Source organism: Camelus ferus, chromosome 3, assembly GCF_009834535.1.
Source record: "Camelus ferus isolate YT-003-E chromosome 3, BCGSAC_Cfer_1.0, whole genome shotgun sequence".
Lineage (NCBI taxonomy): Eukaryota > Metazoa > Chordata > Mammalia > Artiodactyla > Camelidae > Camelus > Camelus ferus.
Window position 1 is genome coordinate 22,818,074 of NC_045698.1, and position 22,662 is coordinate 22,840,735.

Genomic DNA, 22,662 nt, shown 5'->3' on the forward strand with positions numbered 1-22,662 from the left:
AGGGAAAAGATTAAGATCTAATGAAAATGTTCTTTATTGGGACTGTCATAATTAATTTATGAAATACCTAAACAAATAATTTATTTTCTTGCTCCTATTTTCTGTTCTGTTCATACTATTTTCAGTACATTCACCCCAGCGCTCCAGCGCTCCAGCGCTCCTACCCGTGGCCCTTAATTCCCGGCAGTACAGCCAAGGCCAAGAGCAGTTCCCTCCCACTGCTCATATGCTTTTTGTAACCACAGTGATTTGCAACATCTTGTGTTTGCTCCCTGGGGGCCAGGGAAAGAGCGCATGCTCAAAGCTTGTATTCCAAACCTAGTTCTCTTCCAAATTCCATCTTGCTCCTACCTCCCTCGCAAAGCAAAGGCAAAGGCAGTTGCGGTCCACCCAGACCATCGGGTTCCTCTCAGGCCAGCAGGTGCTCTGAGTGCCCGGGTTCCTAGGAGACGCAGGGAGGCGTGGGAGGCCCACAGCGAGTCCAGGCCCGATTCCTCACCAGCCTTCCTGCCGCCCGCTCTCCTCAGTCACATCTCATTTGCTTTTTCCCGTACCTCTTTTCTTGGTTTGTCAAGGACAAGGTGAGGCCCACTTAGAAACTGTGTTATGGCATAGTTGCTGATTCCAAAAGGAAAGTAAATAGTAAAACGAAAAGTTGAATAAGTGAATTGGGTAAAGAAAATATTTATGTACTTTCTTCTTACCCGTGCCCATCTTGGAGGGTGAAGGAGCCAGAAGGCGCAGAGTGTTAGGAGCTGCAGTTCCCGCAGGGGCGGTTTAAACTCGATCCTGCCTTTGGCGGGAGCAGACTCGGGTTTCTTCTAGACTTCCAATTCTGCAACTCGGTTTCCACTGAACAAAATTCTACAGACGCCTCTCGCAGCAGAGCTTCAATTTCCCACGTCTCACAAGTCTTAGAGTCGGGCAGCTTCGTCGGAATCCTCAGAAAGTAAGTTACGGGCCACGGCCCACTTCGAGCATGCGCACGGGGCGAGGGGCTGTGGGCTGCGCAGGAACCACCGATTGATTAAACATGAGCTTCGGCGTCTAGGAACTCAGTAACGTGAATTCTTAGCCCAGCAGTTGGAACGCTGTAAGGGAAGGAGGAAAATAAAACTCCGAAAATAAAACGCAAGGAAGATAAAGCCGCACACGCTTTGCTTCAGAGTTGCAGGCCTCCCTGAAGTCTGCGGCGGGGAGACAGCCCCAGGGACTGAGGACGGCGTCCCAGAGCCCCGTGCCGGGAGCAGAGGCCGTGAGCTTGTCCTCCATCCTTGATATATTGATTAGAATTTGTTTTATACCCACCCAGAGGGGTCTGAGAGGAGAGGTTTGGGTGAAGTTTTAGAAGCAGAAGAGGGCGGTAGAGAAAGAGCTTCTGTTCCAAGCATTTTGACAGAAGCACAGGCACCACCCAGCTTTAGGAAACCATTGCCTCCAGATGGAGTTCAGTTCTACATTTGATCTCCTCTGCTCTCTAAGCGGCCCTCTATGCCTTGGGGACTGTCCCCTCTACTGCTACTGCCCCTGGAGGGTCCCTGCCTTCCACTGGCCTCCTAATAAGGCTCTGGACTCTCTTTAAGAAAAAGCCCTAAGATCAACCCATCCCCTATTCATAGAGATGTCTCTCGTCCCTTTCTCTCAAGCATTTACTTTGTTTTCCAAGCTGGTCCATAGAATACATATCAGCACAGTTTAGCCCAGCAAGTGAAGAGGCGCCGATGTATCTGCCACCCGGTTACCCTCTGTGCTTCTCAACAGATGTCCTCCAAGAGACGCTCCCCATCCCTCCAGCACATACACCCAGGGTTGTCAGCTCTGGATTGTTGGGGCTGAGCCCCAAGGAGGGTGTACTGAGAGGTCCGTAGGTTTGTGATGAATAAATGCTAGGTGTGCCTGATGCGCTTACAAAAAATGAAAGCAAGATGGCAAGCAGGTCGAGAAGGGAGGCTCTGAAGATTGGTTGCTTTCATCTCTCCTTGAATTTCAACACATAAATTACATCCTAGTGACTTTCTGTGCACTGACCATCGGGAGCACATGAGAGAGGATGAGACCCTGGGGACTTGGAATCTCTGGGCCTGATCAACCTTTCTGCTCAGAGGGGGTGATGTGCTTGTGGTGGAGGGGAGCTAACAGGACAGGATCTAAACTGAAGGTGTCTGCTCCATCCCGAGTGAAAGAATAATAGACCGACATCTGCATGTGGGTAACAAGAGCTTTCAATCTTTTAATCTCTCTTGACCTCAACCAGCACTGTCCAATAGAGCTTTATGCCATTATTTTAAACAATTATGAAAAATTAAGTAAAAAGTAGACTGTGGTCACACTAGCTACATTTCAGGTGCTCAATAGCCACATGAGGCCAATGGCTATCGTCCTGGACCGCTCAGGTTTAGACTAGCAGCCTGTCAGTGTGGGAGGGGCGTTCTTGTTCTCACTCAGTCTCCTAATCGGCATCTTGATGCAGGTAAGAGGCCCCAGACTCAAAGGCCTTCAAGAGTCAGACAGGTAAGGAAGATGAATGCGCTGGGCTGGCTGTACTCCGGGAGCAGCGGGGACTGAGCCGGACTGAAGGGTGCCCTCCGGTCAAAAGAGCAGCTGCTGCTCGGCTTTGGCCAGTTGTTGCCATTTGGACATGTAGGCCCAGGTCTTCCCTTTTTCTTTTTCTTTGGCATTGATAATGAATTTAAAACAAAATGTCAACATTAGACATAGCCCACAGCCCCCAGATTTCAAATTCTGCAGGTGGACCAAGCCATTGCACCTGAAACAGCTTCTGTGGAATCAGCTTCTGTGTGGAGAGAGGTGATTGTAGGAATGTTGGCTGCAAGAGGCCAGAACTCCAAGAGACACTCCCCATCCCTCCAGCACATACACCCAAGGTTGTCAGCTCTGGATTGTTGGGGCTGAGCCCCAAGGAGGGTGTACTGAGAGGTCCGTAGGTTTGTGATGAATAAATGCTAGGTGGGCTTGATGCCCTTAAAAAAAAAATGAAGGCAAGATGGCAAGCAAGTTGAGAAGGGGAGCGCTGAAGATTGGTTGCTTTCATCTCTCCTTGAATTTCAACATGTGAGCTTCTAGAAATGGGCAGACTAAATAAAGGAGATTGTGGTAGGAGAAAAAAACCCCACCACCCCAATCCCTCCCAAAAGTCCTCCAAACAAAAAATAAAGCTGTTCTTTTTTTTTTTCTTTCTTTTTTTTAAGGGTCAAAAGTCAGGTTTGCAGTATGTGAACAGGTTGACCAAGAACAATGTGGAGGTCTGGCTCCAAACATGAAGGAGCCCTAATTAGAGGCCATGATTTTCCCCAGCGATCATAAGACTGTTATGTGTCAACATTTCATCCACAGGTAAGGGAGAGAAAAGTGTTTCCCTGCCCCAGGACAGATAGCTTTTGTTGCCCACCCCCCACCCCCGCAAATCTTTATTATATGACTCCAAAATCATGGTACAGGAAAACATAGCAAAATAACAATACAAACATTTCAACAAGAAATGGATGAGGGGAACATGATTTAGTTTAGTTATAGAGACATCACTTATCTTAACAAAGGATTAAACAGATCATTTAACCTTCTGTTATGGGATGAAAGTTATTGCATATCCAGTTCAGCGCATTGTTCTGATGTATAAGGGTGAGAGGCAACTTTCAAATTATCAAAAATAAAGAGCATGATGCAGAAAGTGTCTGCTTTACTAATTCAACACTGTGAAAAAAAATTACTGTATCTTAAAGTTCCAGTCTCTTTAACCATCTGTGCTGCTAGATTGTATTTACTATGTATTTTTGGTTCAGATACTTCAAGAAAAAATGGTTTATTTGCATTTCGAATTCCTGGGTTATGTCTTAGTTGTGACTCAGAAGTTCTGCTGATTGTCTTAAGACTGCTAGTTTATGATGTTTTTCTGACACAATGCCAGGAATGTTGCAAAAAAAAAAAAAAAAAAAACAACCCCCCCCAAAACACAAAAAACCCAGATTGAGAAACTTGAGGCAAACTGAGGCAAACATGAGCAAATCTCATCCAAATGTGAACAGAAACTAGCAGTTTTCATCAGCTATTTCTAATGGCTGGGTATCTGTTTTGTTAAATTTTAATGTATAAGCCAACATTCATTGAGTGGCTGTTGCATACCCTCTCTTAAGGGCCCTGGGGTTGGGATATAGGGATAAGTTCAACCCTCATTCCTGCCCTCTGTAAGTTCAAAATTCAGAAATGCAGTCATTGTTGTTTTATTCTGAAGTTCAGCTGAGTTCAAATAACGACCGAGGGTCTAGTGTGTTCCAGGCAACGTGCTGGCATTTGAAAGTCCCTCCCGGATGCAGGCAGGAATACATAGCATACTGAGTAATACTAGAAAAAGTGACTAAAGTATTCAGAGATACTGGAATTGATTCTCTCTCAAAATGCGGATGTTTTCTGGGAAAGGAAATGTGTCGAACCGCGAAGATGCTGTTTTCCGCTCGTGGAGTCCCTTTGCCCACGTACTGCACGCTGTTCAAAGCAACAGCGGTTTGCTGCGACGCCTCTTTCCCCAGGCGGTCCGGTCCCTGGGGAAGTTACGTTATCCTGTGAAGAGTTATGTTTTAACAGGCACCTCAGCAAACGGCAAGACCTACTCCAGGAGCTGGGGGCCTTGCCTTCTGTATAGCTCTGCTCGGGCTGCCATGATGGCATACCGCAGACCAGGTGGCTTACATAACAGAAATTTATTTATTTTTTCACAGTTCTGGAGGATAGACGTCTGAGATCAAGGTGCGGGGGCGGGGGGGGGGGGCGGTTCCGGTGAGTCCTCTCTCCCTGGCTTGTAGGAGGCTGAGTCCTCAGATGGCCTCTTCCCTGTGGGCCTGCAGGAGCGAGATCTCTGCTTGCTTTCGTTTTAAAATTTTTTTAGGGGGAGATAATTAGGTTTATTTATTCATTTAATTAATTTTTTAAATGGAGGTACTGGGGATTGAACCCAGGGCCATATGCTCTACCACTGAGCTCTACCCTCGCCTCATTTTCTTATAAAGACACCAGTCCTATAGAATTAGGACTTCACCCTTATGACCTCATTTGACTCTACTTACCTCTTTAAAGGCCCTGTCTCCAAATACAGTCCTAAAGGGGGGTTAGGGTTTCAACATATGAATTTTGAGGGGACACAGTTCAGTCCATTCCAACTTTTTTTTTTATAACAACTTCTTTTATTTTACATATCAGATCATTTCATCTAGGAAACAGTGATGCCTGTAAGTAATTGTCCCCCATCCCGAATTTTGTTTAAAAAAACAGTAACCAGATCCTTCAAGGTGAACCCTGGAAAGAAAATTTCCTGGAAAGAGGAACAGCTGTGATTTGTCCAATAACCCTGTGATTTGTCCCCCAAGTTCACTGTTCCATGGCACTCTCTCATACGTATGCCTGCCACCATCTCCACCCTGGTGGGGGTGGGAGTGAGAGTGGAGAGTGTCATTTCCCTTTTAACAAAACTGGCCTAAGCAGGGAACATGACCCTTCCACTCCTGCCCGATAGCCGCCAAGCCAAGGTCACGTCACTGGAGAGAGTCTTTCCTAAGAGCTCGGACGTGACACCAGGCAGAGGGTTACTGAGCACAACAGGAAGTACAACAGTCCTTTGGTCAATCTTCCCTGTTAATGGTCCACTGGAGTGAGCTGCCTTGCTCCCTGCTTCCCAGGATGTTAAAGATACCTAAAGCTTCCACGTGCTATCCCAAGAGAGAATTCCTAAGCTCCTTTTTTCTATTTCGAATCCCCCCTCCTCTCAGCTGGTTACCCTAGCAGTGACCACCCCTCTGCAGAGTAAGTCATGGAGGCAAACCCCAATGTGACCCCCTTGCCAGGAGGCCCCTCAACATTTCATAACAGGATGGACTTGGCTGGGAGTCATCACCCCTTTGCCTCCGTGGATGTAGCTATGTGGTGAGTCAGCTTTATCTCCCCGGGGCTCCAGACGAAGCACGAAGATGTGGCAGGCACCATTTGTGGAATTAATTGCTCACATGTCATCTTTCTATGTGGGTGTCTGCTTTAGTCCATCCATTCAGTCTTGCATCAGTCTCCCTTCCAAGTGACAGACATCCTGCGTGCCCAAGAAAGAAGTCAAGAAGGGTGAGACTCAGTGATTATGTCAGATCTTGCATGGAGAGTTTATTTTCCATGATTACTCAACAACCTCAGCCAACATGAAAACCCATCCTCAGATCTGTATCGGCTCCCTGCAAGGAGCACAGCGATCATAAAAGGACTAAAAGTAGATGTTTACTTCTAGATGTTATGTGTATTTCATCTTTGTGACAACATTAAATAAATACTGTTTTTTTCATACGTGCATTTTATCTACCAAATGAAAATCGATAGAAAAAATTTTAGTCTAGTAAAGGAGAATTTTAGCAGCAAACCACCACGGTTTCATTTATTTTCTTAAATCCATTGAAGCTGTAACTCTCAGCCTTCTGCTGTCACTTTTCAAAGCAGGTCCCGGTGTGAGATCTGGGAGATGGTGCCAATTTCCAACTCAGTTCCTGACCCTCAGTACACAGGAGTCTTCTTTGAGCGTTCCGTTGAAGAACTTAAACCCACTCGCTCCTTAAAGAAAAAATTATAGAAACTTAGAGCACTGGGTTGTGATCTTAGCTGAGACAAATGTCCAAAAGGAGTTTTTTTAGTTGTTGTTATTTTTTAATTTTAATTTTAATTTTTTTAACAGACAATGATAGAAAATGCCAGGAAGACAGACTCAGTTTTTCTTTGAAAATGTTTAATTTCCATGTTTCCAATTTTGCGTATTTGGGCCTGGCGATAGCTATGGGTGAAACCCTTTCAATGCTCTGATATCCTTGAATTAAAACAAGCCTCCTGATCATTCATTCACACAGGAAGCATTTACCAAGGCCACTTGGATGCACAGCAGTGTACCAGGTAGGTCCTGAGGGATGTGGACGGGGGAAGGGACACCCTCCCAGCCTTCAGAGGGTGAGCAGTCAGGACCTACAGTGGGGTGAACAGTGCCCTCAGGGAGTCCACTTCAGTAGTGTAGCCAGTTCAGTGGCCTTGGTGGGAAGAAGGGTGGCTACCAGGTTCAGGGCAGTTTGGAATGAAGTGGGGTTGTGTGTCTTTTAGGACCTGAGCTGCTGGCCGAGCTGCAGGGACACGAAACAGGATGTGAGGGGAGACTGCAGCTGCACGGCTCCCTGTCTTTAGCACGAGATGTCAGAGAGAAAACTATTGAGATGACTCAATAAAAAGAAGAGGCAGGAACCCAAACTTCTAGATCAAACATGGCTTATTCGCAAGAGGATGGGGCAGGGAGAGGAGAAAGTGGGGAGAAACGCATGTGTGTGTGTACGTATGCAAATGCAGAGTCCAAAAGGCAGATGGAACTGACTGCCAAGGGAAAACCTCAAAGTAAATGCCGTTGGAATGAGCTGACAAATATAGGAAGGTCCTAGTACAGGTTTACAGCGCCTCTCCTGGAAAAGACTCGAAGGCCTTTGTGGTGTTCTGAACTTAATTTTTATTGTCCATAACACTCTGTATCCCATTTTAATCTCTGCCATCTCCCTTCTGCTTGTAGTCTCTCTCTAGACCGCCTATGGAAAGCCACCCCCCACCCCTGCCCCCAGTCATTTAACATGAACATTTTAACCAGAGCTTAGCTGATTCTGTTTTGTCTGTGAGGGGGCAGTGTGGAACACGGTCAGCAGATGTCACTGTCGAACAGTTGGTCCACCACACCAAGTGTTAGGCCGGAAGCTTCAGGCTCTCTTTGATGGATTTACTCCCTGCTTGGTTGGCTCTGTAAGGTCTAAAATCTGTGCATCAGATTTACTAGAGACAGCAGTGTAGCCACCTTTCCATTTCAGATGTGACGCTAGAGACGTGATTTGCTCGGGGTCTGTGATCCCCAGCTTTCACCCGCCTCCAGCTGCAGTGCATTGCCTCATGCACCAAGAAGCCACAGTTGCCCTTCAAGGCTGATTCAATGGCATTTAATGGTATCTAACCCTGGCCCATTGCCCTCTGGACTTAGATCTTTCAGTTGTGGCCAAAATCTTAGCTCGGAAGATGGAGACGGGATCAGGTACCATGAGGTCCTGAGCACAGGAGCCAGTCTGGATGTGTCCTGTCACTTGATAGCAGACAGGCACTCTTCACCCGCTTCTCAGGACTCCAGGCGCCAGGAAGTAAGTTGAGGTCAGGGAGTTTGTTTTATCTACTGATTTGGAAAAATATTTAGCCTCCCTGGAACAGGGATGTGCATTCCGTGTGCCTGAAGCCATGAAATTTGGCAAGTTCCATATCAGATGGCTAAAACTGTTATACAACTCAGTCTAATGTAGATTGTAAGGCTTCCAGTGGACCCAGGCCTCTCCCTTGGCCCAAAAGTCCCCTCTGGTAAGTCTTAGCGCCCAGCGATATCAATCCATAATAATAATACTGATAATAATAATAATATTCATTGCCCAGATTTGACCTACAGTTCAAGACAGACAGCTTTGGAGAATCAGAAGCTAGATTTGGCCTAGAGGGAAATGTGAGTACTTGTGTAATAATTTGGCTGCCCTACAAATGAAGACAAAGGAACTGACAGTGGGAATTGTACTAAAAGCATCTCCCAAGGGAGCGTTTCTTCCTCAATTGGCTCTGGCAAACAGAAGACAAATGCCATCTTTCTTGGAATTTTTCAAAGAGGTTGTTGCATGTCTCAGATCATTTTTATTCAAAATTGTCTTAAGGAGTTTTAATTCGACTTACTTTGATGGTATATACAAATCTGCAAAAGCAAGCACTTAAAACTTTGTTCTCTGGGAAAATAACCGTAAAACCAGAGACGTAAACTCAAAATCAGAATGTCTAACACTTCCCTTCCCAGTGGTTAGTGGTACTTGTGTTGCATGTGTATGTGTGCACAGAACTGACTGAAATGTGGAAAGAACATGTGTTTTAGGTTCAAATGGATCTGGGTTCACCTTGTCACTCAGCAGATTCTCCAGCTTTCTCATCTTTGTCTTCTGTTCCTCATATCAAAGTGTACTCTGTGGAACGCTAATTTGGTAGAACAAGAAAAAAAGATCACAGGGAAGAAAAAGGGAACCGAAGTTAATAAGTTTGGGAAGGGGTGGGTTTAATAAAGTTCAACTAGCTTTTTGATTATAGGGTCACTCAGAACCTTAATATATTAAAATAGAATGAGACTATCAAAGAGGCAGAGCCACAGATAAATTAAAACACAATGAATATCCAAGAGTTGCCCAGGCTTACCTATGGAAACTTTCTCTCCTAGAGCATCTCGTGGAATTTGGGAATTCAGGGAAATAAAGACCACAGTCCTCAGGACTCTTCAGGTTGTAAATAATAGAGACCAAACACTAACTTGGAAACCATTTGCTCTGGTAACCAAATCAAAGGCAGGAAGCGGGTGGAGACAGCCTCATGGACAACTGGAGAAGCTTATAATAGTGAATATTTATTGTGAAGTGACCACGTGCCAGGCACCATTCAACGTGCTTCACATGCATTAATTTGTTCAACCCTCACAGCAGCCTCATGAGTTAAGGACTATTATTATCTTCTTTTTACAAAAGTGGAAACTCAGGCTCAGAGAGGTTACTTCCCAAGGTTACCTAGCCTTCTGACTCCACGCCCACACTTGGAACCACTATTCATTGTATGTCTCCAGAGACTTAAATGCTGTTAAAGTTTATTTTCTCAGTGTGACTCTTGTGTCCTTGAGTCTGTTTCATTCTCTGCAGTGCTCCTCAATGAGATTAGAGACCCAGCTCCCACCTCTTAGCCTGCCCCCTCACCGCCTTCCTAAGAATGGGCTTCTCCCCCTTAATGTTCTATTAAAAACCTTCTGCAGCACAGTGGGGAGGGTATAGCTCAACCGTAGAGTGTGTGCCTAGCATGCACAAGGTCCTGGGTTCAATCCCCAGTATCCCCATTAACAATATTAAATAAAAACCTAATTACCTCCCACCAAAAAAAGCCAAACAAAGCTATGGTTAGCCCCTGACTTGCGCTCACATACCAGATCTTGGTGGGCAGGTGGGTGGGGTATTCTAAGCCACTACTGTGGCCAGGAGGGTGGAGAACTATGATTAGCCACACCCGCTACATCAACACCTATTATATCAATATGGTCTTAATAGGGTGATGGGAGCAGTTGCCTGAAAGAAAGAAGGTGTATTTTTCAGAAGAAGAAGACTGGGGCACTGACATTCTGAGCTCTGACACACCCCAGGATCTTTTAGGATCAAAGGATAAATGTACGTAGAGCTGTCCACACAGTTCCAGACACTGGAGTAGGCCGTCAATTCATCATGGCTACTCTTCTGTTAAGAAGGTTGCAGAAGAGAAAGATGCTCCTTTGAATGGCGATGCTGAACTAAGGAGGTCAAAGAGCTGGCTAGGAAGTATGCTTCATGTGAAAGTCACAGAGTTAGAACAGGACGTGACTGCCAGGTCAAGGCCAAGTTGGAGGACAGGCCAAGCTGGAGGACAAACAAAACCAGGTCAGAAGTCCAGGGAATGGGGTAGCAAGATCCAAATTTGTCATAAAACACAGACATGCTCAGAGGAAACAAGCAAGGAATCAGTATCCAGAGGTCCAATTTAAGTGAGGGGGCACAGGCAGCCCAAAGCGAGGGCTGGATGTGCCCACTTAGGCTGGAGTGTGGGGTCCCAGGCGAGTGGACGTCGGGGAACAGTCCTCAGATGTAGAACAAGGAGACAGAGAACAATGGCCAGATTCCAAAATCTGGGACTGACTAAGGAGCCAAGTGATGCCATAGAGAATTTCCTCCAATTCCTAGAAGGGAAAGTCAACACAACGCATCTCCTAGCTGCTGCTGGATCATATAGCTCCTCTGTGCAAAATGTAAAATGTACCTCTTTCTTTCAGTGGACATAGCTTGAATTGGCCAGGTGCCCTTGTGCAGTGCACAACCTGCTCAACCATACATGGCAGCTCTGAGAAGGATTATCTATAGTGTTTTATACATCTTAAAAAGAGTATGTTGCAAACAATTTAAATGTGTAGGCCCTTGCCTGACAGAAAGTTTTTAGGGCCTTTTTCTTCTGCTCTTGTAACAATATGCATGCAAATGTGTTTGGCTTTGCCGAGCTAGTGTGTACAGTAAGAGGCATTTTTCTTCCTGAGCATTTAAATGTCTATTCAAATGGTCTTTGAGTTAGTACTGTTGAATTGTTTCTTCCACTCATCCACGGTTCCAACAGTGATGCCTCCAACAGAGCCTGGGGAGGGGTGGTGGGAGGAAGCATCTGCTCAGGGCAGTAATCCATTCGGCAATCAAGCAGCACAGAAATACAGTAGTGCAATGGTAAATTGGTTCTGCAGACAGAAGGCGCCCTTGAGCAGAAATAAAATAACCTGAGCACCAAGCTGTGTCTCCCAAATATTTTGCAATGCCCACCTGCAGGCTCACCCAGTCATTTGAAAGTCAGCAGCCCAAGCAACTGGATTTCTGAAACTTAAAGCATGGCACCGGGAGCTTCCTGATAGATTTCCTTCATCATTTAATACACCTCCCAATAATTAGCTAGGACTAGAGAATTCCAAATGAAAGAAAATCTGGAAATATATTGTTGAATTTTTTTCAGACTATTGTCTCTTTTTAAATCAGAATTGAACTAGTGTTTCTACATGCACTTTAGAAATATATATGGATTTATAATATGTATTATATATATATATATATATATATATATATATATGCACACATAATTTTGGACAATCACACAGAAAAGTTGCAAGTCCAACCCAGAGAACTTCTTTATCTCTAAGACTTCTCTTTTCCTCTTTGTAATTAATAAGCATTTTCAGGGAGAGGCTCTGAAGCTATGTAAATATTCTTATATCTCATTAAACCTACAATTCATTGATTGTTTTATCAATATGACCATGGGCATATGGGTTTGGGTGATAATCTATTACTACTGTAATTTACCTTTATCTGTTATCCCTGTTTTGCCTTCCATCCAAGCTGGCTCTGTGTCCTTTCGGCATGTCCCCCCGTTCTTTGAGCACTTTTTGCTTTTCTGGAATAAGATGCTCCAGGTTCATCTCATACTTTCCCTGCCCCAGCCTGAAGTTGCTGGGGAACCAGGGAGCCCTAGTTCCTTTTAGTGGAGCATGGTGTTTAGGATTCAAGAACTGGGGGCCAGGTGTGCACATTGCTATTGAGGTGTTACTGCTCCCTGGCCCTTTTAGCAGATAGATTTTCTGTCTGTATTCTCTCTCTCAATATATGTATGTATATGAACACATACTTACATCTGTATTTATTGCTGTATACACCTATATTTATTGAAAGCAATGGCTTCACACCAATATCACCAGTTCCAATCCATCACCATTGAGTTCATTCATTCCTTTCCATATTTTCTCTTCTCTTCTGCATGAGAAACCTGGCTTCATTGTCCTGGTTTACTCCTTTGATCAACCCTCCTGTGTGCAGCCAATCTACCATCCTGGCTCTCCTCCCTTCCACTGCCCAGATGCCCTCCTTACTCCTGGGGTGCTGACATCCCTTGCTGGGCTGCCTTTTCACAAAGACATCCTTCTTACCCTTGCCCCAACGCCCCACCTGGCACCTTCTCTGTGGGGACACCCTCTCCTCCTCTTGCAAGAGCTCTAATTACCCCCTGGGCTGTCCCTGTGTGTGGATGCTGTGTTCTCCTTGCTGAGCTCTGATGCCTGCTCTGGACCATCACTGCTCTTTCCTCGTCCGGTGCAGAAGCCTACCTTGTTCTGCCTTACCTGGTAGCCTTAGGACAGCACTATTTGAGAAGGAGAGGAAAGGGCAGCTAGAGGAGGAGGAGTTATATGTCCTTTTTATAAGAAAACCCTCTAACCCCAACCTCACTAAATAAATGTTGAGCCGTTTTTCAAAATAGCATTGATTTGAAGACGTGCTACATTGTGAGACCTTCCGGGGCACCTTGTGTCTCTGTTTAGCTCTGGCTGTCAAGCCTCCTTATGTATGTCTGAGTTCCTTCCTTCTGTATGATCCCAGAGTACAATCCTCAGGAAGTAGGCTTCTCTTAGCTTCCTGTATCTTCCTAAGCCCTCATTGCAGAAAAGCTCTATGATTTACCTTCGTTTTCTATTTTCAACAATCCCACTTCCCCCTCTGCTCTTTCTTGTCTAAATATGCCCATGAGGAATGACTTGGGTTGACTGGAATCAAAATTCTAAGGCTTGCCAAACAGATATTCAGCAGTAAAGGTTTGCTACTAGAATTTGTTTGCCAGGAACTCGTGACTGAATTTATTTATTTACGTGTTTATTCCTGAGTCTGGAGATTTTTTTTCCCCATAATTATTTTTGTCTTTTAAACCTTGGTGTTGTCCCTGGTACGTGACAGGCAATCAGTGTATGTTTGTTGGATTATAACAAGTAATCTTGATTGGCATTATACTCTACAATGTCCCATCACTTAATGGGCTAAAACTAGAAGCACTCATTTTCAGTCTCCTGACATAATATATTGAATAGGTTCTCCCTTTATTCTGGGGGGAAGCCAGTCAGATTGGCCTTTGGTAATGAAAGGTGGAGCAAAGACCCTCTCCAGGAACAGAGAGGCGGGAGCTATGTGATCTGCAGAATCCCTCACACAGGGCTATGACAGTGGCTCGAGCTGCCTCACTTTCCGCTGTCGTCCCTTCAGGGGAGAGCTTTCTAGGTCCGGATCCAGGCAGTGACGTTTTGTATGTCACTGCTGCCGATATGGAGCAACATGTGTTTGTGCTCCCATATGGGAAGTGGAGACCCTGAGGGTCTGGGAACACTCATGGGCCACTTCTCTTACCTTGTGCTGGAGGAGAGATGGGGCCAAGGAACTTTGCTGGGAGCAAAGGGACATGGATGTGATTGTGCCTGACCCCTTACGGTCATGGTGTTACTCAAGAGTGAAGAACCCACTTGGCAAATGGACTGACCTGGAAATGTGTTCTGACGTCTTTTGGGGCTAGGGAACAGCATACAGTCCTGAGGGTGGAGGCTGGACTTCGCCCTGAAAGGAATGGACAGTCTGACTGACAGTAATCTTGAGCAGAGGTTTGTCCTGGGGAAGGAGGTGGGCGCACATGGGGCAGGGGAGGAACGTCTTTTACCTCTGAGGCTGCGGGTCAGTCAGGCCTGGTTGCTGATCAGTGGAAACTTTAGGACCTTGGCGTGGTGGTGGGGTGCGCGGGGCCATGTGACCGAAGGGTAGGTGGGGAGGAATCCAGAACGGGGGAAGTATTTTAATCTATTCTTCATGTTGTTCTTTTTTTCTGTAATTTTAGAAACACACACTCACACAATTCAAGTCTTGTAGACTGGGAAAAAAAATCCCTGAAACTATAGGTAGATCTTACCATCTGTAAATTAAGGAGAATAGGACACACCACGTAGGGTTGCTGTGTGGGTCAGGTGGGGTGACCCACGTCAGATTGCTGCTGTGCTCATTAACCATCAGTTTCCTCTCCTGTCCCCAGTGAGCTACTTTAGGAAGCTCAGGGAAGCCTCCATCTCACACACTCTTAGACTTGCCTTGCGTGCTTTACTGCAACCAGCCAAAGCCAGTTCCTTACTCCACATTCTTTGATGAACAGGCTCATGTGTGTCATGGTGGCTCATGGCATTTGTCTGGTTCATCCAACAAAACAGCAAAGAAACAATGATATAAAATAGAATGATGAAATGTCCAAGTGAAAGGAACTTCACAGATGATCTGTCTTAGTTTCACAGTAGGACTCTGCTGGTTTTCCAGATGAAACAGTTCCTTGTTTATGGGACTGTCTTCTCCATTACAGGGCATGTAGCCTTTTGATTCCCTTAGTTTTTGTGGCAATCAAAAAACACTCCACACATTTCCAAATGCCCCTGGGGTGGGAGGAAATAATGTTCTGTTGAGAACCACTAGAACTTTCACTTTCTTTTTTATATATAGTAGTTAATATTTGCAAATCTCAAACTCCCAATTTATCCCTTCCCTCTTTCTCCTCAATAACCATAGTTTGTTTACTATGTGAGTCTATTTCTGTTTTGTAGATAAGTTCTGTATAGCACAAGGAACTATAGTCAATATCTTATAGTAACCTATAATGAAAAAGAATATGAAAATCAATATATGTATGTATATGTATTATTGAAACATTATGCTGTGCACCAGAAACTGACACATTATAACTAACTACACTTCAAAAAAAGAAACCACACCAAACCACTCCTCCCCCAGGAACCCCTTCACTTTCATTCAAAGGTAGTAGGGCTGAAGAGGTCATCTGACTCGTCAAAATCATAGAGTGAATAAGAGAGCTAGAAAGGGAGCCAAGTCCTCTAATTTCCTACATGTAAATCTTATTATCCTCTTTACTTGGATAAAGAAACTGAAGTTCAGAGTTGCTAAGGACATGCCTTACATCACACTGTTCACAGATGGCAAAGCCTGTATTCTGCCCCACACCTAGCTAGTTTCAAATCTATACTACATCATGTGATGCTCATAAGCTGGCTCGTATCCAGTTAGAAAATGAAGACCCCAATTTGCTCAACACTTTCTGTAGGACATTTCCTTCAGCCATAATGCACAAGTAACCATGGGATAATCCAGAGGTTTTCTGACATTTCTATAATTATCTAATTTTCTTTTATAAGTTACTGTAAAAGGTGACACTTAAAAGTGGTAGGTAATACAGAAACCTCTAAAATTTTTTTTTGTTGTTACCTACCTATTAACTCATTTTGAATTGTGCAAATAGTTAAACTTGCAGAACCCTACATTCCTTCGGTATGACCAATTTCATTATGGGAGTTTTCTTTTTTGTTTTTTTTAATAGACTGTATTCTTTTAGAGAAGTTTCAGGTTCACAACAGAATTGAGCAGAAAATACAGAGTTCGCACATAACCCTCCCCACCCACACATATATACTCCCCTACCCTCAACATCCCTCATCAGTGTGGCATATTGGGTACAATTGATGGGCACATTATTATCAACCAAAGTCTGTAGCTTACATTAGGAGGGAGTTTTCATACAGAGATATAAAATGTGAATGGAGGGCCTACTGTAAAGCACAGGGAACTATATTCAGTTTCTTGTGATGAGCCGTAATGGAAAAGAAATTGAAAATACATGTATGTATGTATGTATATGCATAACTGAATCACTTCGCTGTACACTTGAAACTAACATTGTAAATCAGCCATGCTTCAATAAAAAAATAAGAATTAAAAAAAAGTCAGTAGAACATTTTACCCTAAATGTATTACTATTAAAGATAAATTCTTTGACTGTCCAACTGTGGAAGTTAAGGATAATTGTATTTTGAAAAATTATATTTATCAATTTTTTGAAAAAAAAAACTATAAAATATTCAGAGGAAGTTTCTGTATAACCTCTCTTCACAAACTAGCAGATCAAATAGTTCTATGTAATCAGAATCACTCTGGCATTTAGAACTAGCGCACAGAAGATTGCCTTTTCCCATATGGATGATAGGAGATCTCTTTGTCATTGAGATATTCACAGTGCTGTCTGCTCATGTTTCCAATACACTTGTAAACAAGGCACAGTTACACATTAAAGAGAGTGATTCCCTAGTGAAAATCAAAATCTTTCTCATTATTATAACACAGGTGGTCACCCAAATGATCCATAACATGCTAATATAGAGTTTTTTGAGATTATTTTAGAAATAGAAATGCAAAATTTAAACATTCTCGGAGGACTCATGTCACATATGAAAGCATTTCTTTTCAGCTATCAGTGCGTTGTCGTTTTTTTTTTTTTGACACTATAATTCTTAATCTAACTCAGCCATATGATTTAGAATAATTTTTAGAATTTATTTAGAAAGTTTATACAATGCATGTAAAATTTGATTATGTTGAGTTGATCTTTTAAAAAGTAGAGCAGAATGTCATTTAGTCTTACTGGATAAGAATATTTCAAGATCAAGCACCGTGTTTCACAATCACTAGAAAGTAAAGTTCTCTACATGCGCATTTACTAAGAAGAGCAGCTAATTATTAGCAATTTCTTAACTAGAAGAATGGTCTGAATCCTAGCCTCTACTACTCATGAACTAAATTTACATGCTTTTTTATGCAAATTTGACAAATATGTATTAATTTATTAACGGAAATTAGAGCTTTCACCTTCTTAATAGAGATTCTCAGAAGGCTGTAAGGCATTTTTCCTCTTTAAATACAATATGCAGAATATTAAGGGCATAAGAACTATCAGAATGCATATGGAAATTTTACACCGAATACATACCTAGGAATTTATAGCAGCAAATCGTTGTCACACCCTTCAAAGGGTTTATCTTAGGAGGGTACACATTTATACTAAGGATGATGCCATTGCTCTAAACCACTGTTTCTCAAACTGGGGGTCATGGTCCCTGGGGTTCCAAGGACATAGCCTCAGATTCTCCATTAGAAAGTTTAAAAGTTGCATTGTATTTCCAAGATAATCTTAAAAATTTTAATACCAGTGTATTACAGATCATCTGAGCGACCAGCTCCTAACTGAGCACTGTCAAGAAATTTTATGCGTCTGTCCTCATCTGTGTTTTCCATTCATTAACACCAGGTAACACCACTCTAATTATCATGGGTTAATAAGGAAAGAGCACAGATATTTTCACACCAAATGAAGCCAAGTAACGACCTGGCCCTGCTGTCTCAAGGTTTCCCCAGGGGACTGAAGGGATAAAAGTGTGGGGGAATTGAGTCATCCCCAGGCATGCGATAGCATAGCAATGCTGAACTCCAGAATGCCTGGGATACAGCGGTCAGCACTATATTCTTGCTGGGAGTCTCAGCTCAGTTTCAGGAAAATATCGCCTGTCAAGTTAAACTTATGTAAGTAATCGGAATTATATTGGTTTTGTCATTTGGTTTGACTTGAGTGTTAAACCTTGTGGTGGCTTTATAGTTTTATCAGTGCTATAAATCCAAGGATTTTACCCCTAGTTTTATGTTGGTATACATCTAAATAGCATGACAGTAAAAAGTAATTTAAGACAACACTAGATGGTCCATGAGAGTTTTTCTTTTATAATTTTTTATTTATTTAGTTTTAGTAAAAGTGGCCCTTTCAAGAAACAGTTCTCTAAATGTTTTGGACCCTTTCTTTAGATATTGCCTCTACTGTGCATTTCTTTGACTATTTTCAATAGCACAAGTCTTTCTCTCTGGTCACGGTTGTGTTAAGGTCATCGCAGCAGGCATTTTGCATTTGCCTGCCTAGCATCCGTGAAGCCTTCTCTTGGTGACTGCCCCTCTGTTTTCTTTCAGAAAGGTGCCTCATCCTTCCTCTATCCCATGGCCTAGGGCTGGACAGGGGATCCAAAAGATGGAATTTGAGGCTAGATGCAGAGTGACTTAAGGACTGAAAATAGCCGAAGTTCATTTATCCCAATGGTGGAGGCCCAAAGAGGCTATTACTTCCTGCTACTCTATTCCCTGGTTTTGCCTGGATTCTGTCCTTTCCAATATTTGCCAGTCAGCAGTTGCTTAAATTCTGTGGCCTAAATTTACCTTTCAACAAATCCCTTTACTTTCATGAATTTAGCCAGAGTTGGTTTCTGTTAAAAGCAACCATTGATGGAGTTGTAAGAGTGAAGTCTGGAACAGAGGATTAGTGATACTGCCAGGATGTTTTGTTTGGGGTCAATGAAATGATGGAGAAATGCTATGTGTGGCACCGATTGGGGCTTCTTATCTGTCTATTCATTCTATAAACACTATTGAAAGGAGCCGAGGGGCCGAGTGGCTTTAATGTCAAATAGAGCTGGTTCTTTGACTTACCAGCTGTGTGACCTTGAGCATGTTACTAACTCTCTAAGCCTCAGTTTCCTCATAGATAAATTGGGAATAATGACAGTACATACCACACGGTATTGCTGTTAAGGTTAAATGAGATAAGATATATAAACCATCTAGTAAACATTCAAAAAATAAAGATTATTGTTATAATTCTGATATGTTTTATGAGTTGGTCATTGAGCTACATGCTGGGGCTGCAAAAATAATAAAAGAAATTAAATCCATTCATATTCTCTTTGGAAAAACATTGACTTTGTTTGAAGCTGTACACTGATATTCTACTTCAGGTCGGAAGCAAGGAATTAAGTGCCCCCACAAGGAAATGCTTCATTAATAGTCAAGTGAGGATGGATAGAGAAGAGACAGTGGCCAAGGAATGACCGAGTAGAGATCCGAGACTGAAAAGTGACGTAATGTGATCCAGCCTGTGAAACATAAGGGGATGGTTGTCATCGCTGTTTTATTTCTGGCCTTCTCTGTGGGATTATTGAACTAAGGGACAACACCCAACTGTAATTTATATGAGTTCACTTTATACTTAGAAAACAGACCCTTGAAACAGGATTTGGGGATTGGGTTGTGTGTCTGTTCAAGAGGCAGAGAGATTACTTTCTTGACAGGGGTGAGGGGAGTAGGGGCCATGGGTAATTCGTGGCATAACTGTGTAGCATCAAGGAGTGCAGTGCAGGTGGAGGGCAAGGCGTGCAGAGATCAAGTGGCAGTGAAACTTGGTTGCTATGGTAATGGCAGTATTTGTAAAGATGGTGTGGTCACATGGCTTCTTCTGAGAACCCTAGGTGAAATGAGAGAAATGAAAGCTATGGACATAGGAAGCACACAAGGAACCAGAAGGCCTCCGCATAGCTTGGAAGGCATTCTCCATCTTTTGTGACTTCTGTGTCGATGCAGCTGTGGGGTTAAGGATGGTGAGTTACAGCGCCAATTAAATGCTTAAGCTTGCTAGGCTTCTTACCCTAGGGTAAGGACACTGGTGGGGCTGGAGTGGGACATAAGCCGTGGCCAGAAGACATTAGGACAAGGCTGAGAACTTTGAACCTGTAAATTCCTCTTAATTCCTTTGCCAGCAGAGGAAAGCTTACCCATCTCCCCACTGGAGGGAACAAGCCTTCCTCTCCTAAAAGCCTTTAATATGGAAACACCCGGTGATTGCCTCCCAAACTTATGTCACCACTCATTGCCTCTAGGCCTGTAACAAGAGTTAAAACCCAACAGAGCCCTGATGGAGAGTCTTAGAAGAGAGAGTTTGTATATCGTTACAAGATGTCACTGATAGGGGTTGGCAAGAATCTGGGGGAGCACAGGTAAGAGTGGATTCGAAAGGTGTTAGACCAAACAGGACACCAAGCTCTTCTGGCTTGGATGTATTAACACTGGAGCTCTCCTGCAGGATTCCAGATTTCTTGTGTTGGCTTTAGTGTGCTAAATTGGCTGATCAAAATCTAGACTCAGCCGTGGCGTGGCAGCCTGGCGTATTTTCCAAGGTGTTTGGAATATATATTCCACCCCATTCACTCAGTCCGAGGGTCTGTCAATTCGCTTGCTCTCTATCACAGCATAGTTTGGAGAAATAGCGATCATTTTGATATCCCATAGTAGATGGAATTACGCTCATGGGACTTGTTGGTCAGGAAGTAGAAAATTCCTTCAATGTCTTTGCCAGCATGTGCATGACCCAGCATGAAAAATTAACCCCAAGAGAAATGACGTCTTTGCCATCTTAGTGAATTTCTAGAGTCCAGCGATCTGAGTATTTGAGGATATTCCTTCTACAGAGAGAGACATGTTGTTGCACACTTCCCTGCTCACCGCCAAGAATAAGATATGAAGCTTGGTGAGCCTTTGTGGATTTTGGAGGCATAGCCCATCTGGGGAACCCACAGGGTGCCACCTGGAGTGAGAAGTGGCTCTGCAGCAGGTTGTGACCCCACCTGCCCTGCCACTGAAGCCTTGTGATCCAGCAGAACCAGCTGTAGGAGAAAATTTCTTTGGAAAAAGAAATTCCAGTATAATAAAAATAAAAATTATTTTTATTTTCTCACTTTTATAAAATAATACATAGTTATTAAAGAAATTTTAAGAACACAAATATGGAGAAAGAAGAAAATAAATCAACTATAACCTTACAACCTGTATAACTGTGGATCGTACCCTGGTGGATATCTTCCCATATCCTCCTGGCCTTTTTCTTTTTTTCTTTAATGCATGTAAATACCTTTTTTTGTCTTCAGAAAAGCTGATCACCCAGAACACAGAATTTTGTAACTTACATTTTTATTAAGTATATTGAAAATACTTGTTATTCTTCAGTAACAATATTTTAAACATCTGTTTCATGTTTCAATGTATAGAAAACTCTTCTCTTTGGAAGTTTAGATTGTTTTGTTTCTAGATATTATGATAGGTTTTGCTAATCAACATATTTAAATTTTTGTTCTGTTAAACTAATCCACAACCTAGAAAAGAAAGAAAACTCTTATCAAAAAAGTAACATATCTTTAAATGAAAAAATATTAACATGGAAAGAAATATATATACATTTTATTTTCATTAAAATTTTTTTTGTTTGTTTTGTGGGGGAGGTAATTAGGTTTATTTGTTTATTTAAAATGGAGGTACTGGGGACTGAACCCAGGACCTCGTGCATGCTAGGCATGCACTCTACCACTGAACTACACCCTCCCCCCTATATATACCTTTTAAATTGGGGAGAAGTTTTACAATAATGTTAAACTTCCTGAACTTAATTATGCTTTTGTGATTTAGGTGATTAGTTCAGAAACATATTCCACCAGCACTGAGCAATGTCTGGAACAGAACCACATGTAAAATCTACAGATTACACAGGTTTCCTCTTGGTTTTTTTCCCATATGACTTACTATCAAATAGCTGTTCTACTTTGATATCCTGGTTTTGGTTAACTCTGCCTAAGAACAACTTACCTAATAGTTGACCTTTATTTTGTATATTTTATGATGCTTTGAAATCTTGGGGAGGTCTCGCTGGCTAGGGAGAGACTGCCCCTCCCACGGTGAGCTGACTCCTAGAGAGAGCAAACGACTCTCCTGTGAGTGGAACTTTCATCTGCACACTAAGCCATCCAAAGACCCTATCCCCTGTCACCTCCTTTACTTAAGTCACACAAAACCAATATTTCCCTGCCCTAAATCAGGGACTAGACAACTGGAGACCACCCTTACAGCCCACAGCCCTACAAAATTATTCAAATTATTCAATTCAGAGCTTGCTCAAACTTGCCAATCCTGTCTCATCCATCCCTCCCCTCAAAAACCACAGTAAAGGCTCTGGCCATACTTTCTCCTTCGCTTCTTAACCGTAGCATTCTAAAGCTGCCTGGGGACCCAATTCTGTGCTTATCCTTCGCACACTTTCCCAGTTTACAGCAACATCCATGCAGGGTTGCTGTGCATCTGAGGTTTTAGGGTTGCCCAAGCCCTGAGGCTCTGTACACTGTGTGGGCAAAGATTTTTTTTTCCCATAATACAGAATGCCTTTTGTGTATTGCAATTTATTTTTATTTTCCTTGTTTTTTAACTGGGTCTTCATGGTTTTTCTTTGTTCAAAAGAAGAAAACAATCTATTATTTTGCCTCATCATCTTTGAATAGTTGCATGAAACAAGGGGCCTCCTGGATTTTATGTGACGATAATATGTCTATGGCCACCCAAATGCGATTTTTATGCAATGAGATTATTGCCTACCTGTTTTCATTGTAAAGTTAATTCCCTGGTTGGAAGTAATGGTGAGAAGGAGACCATGACAGTA

At 43.0% G+C, this 22,662-nt stretch overlaps 1 long non-coding RNA gene across 1 annotated transcript; it reads left to right on the forward strand.

The window, feature by feature from the left end:
* Positions 1-241: 241 nt before the first annotated feature.
* LOC116660679 lies at positions 242-6,593 on the forward strand. Its single transcript, XR_004316286.1, has 3 exons — positions 242-949; positions 3,210-3,354; positions 5,778-6,593. It is a non-coding gene; the product is annotated as an uncharacterized LOC116660679 (long non-coding RNA).
* Positions 6,594-22,662: the final 16,069 nt, after the last annotated feature.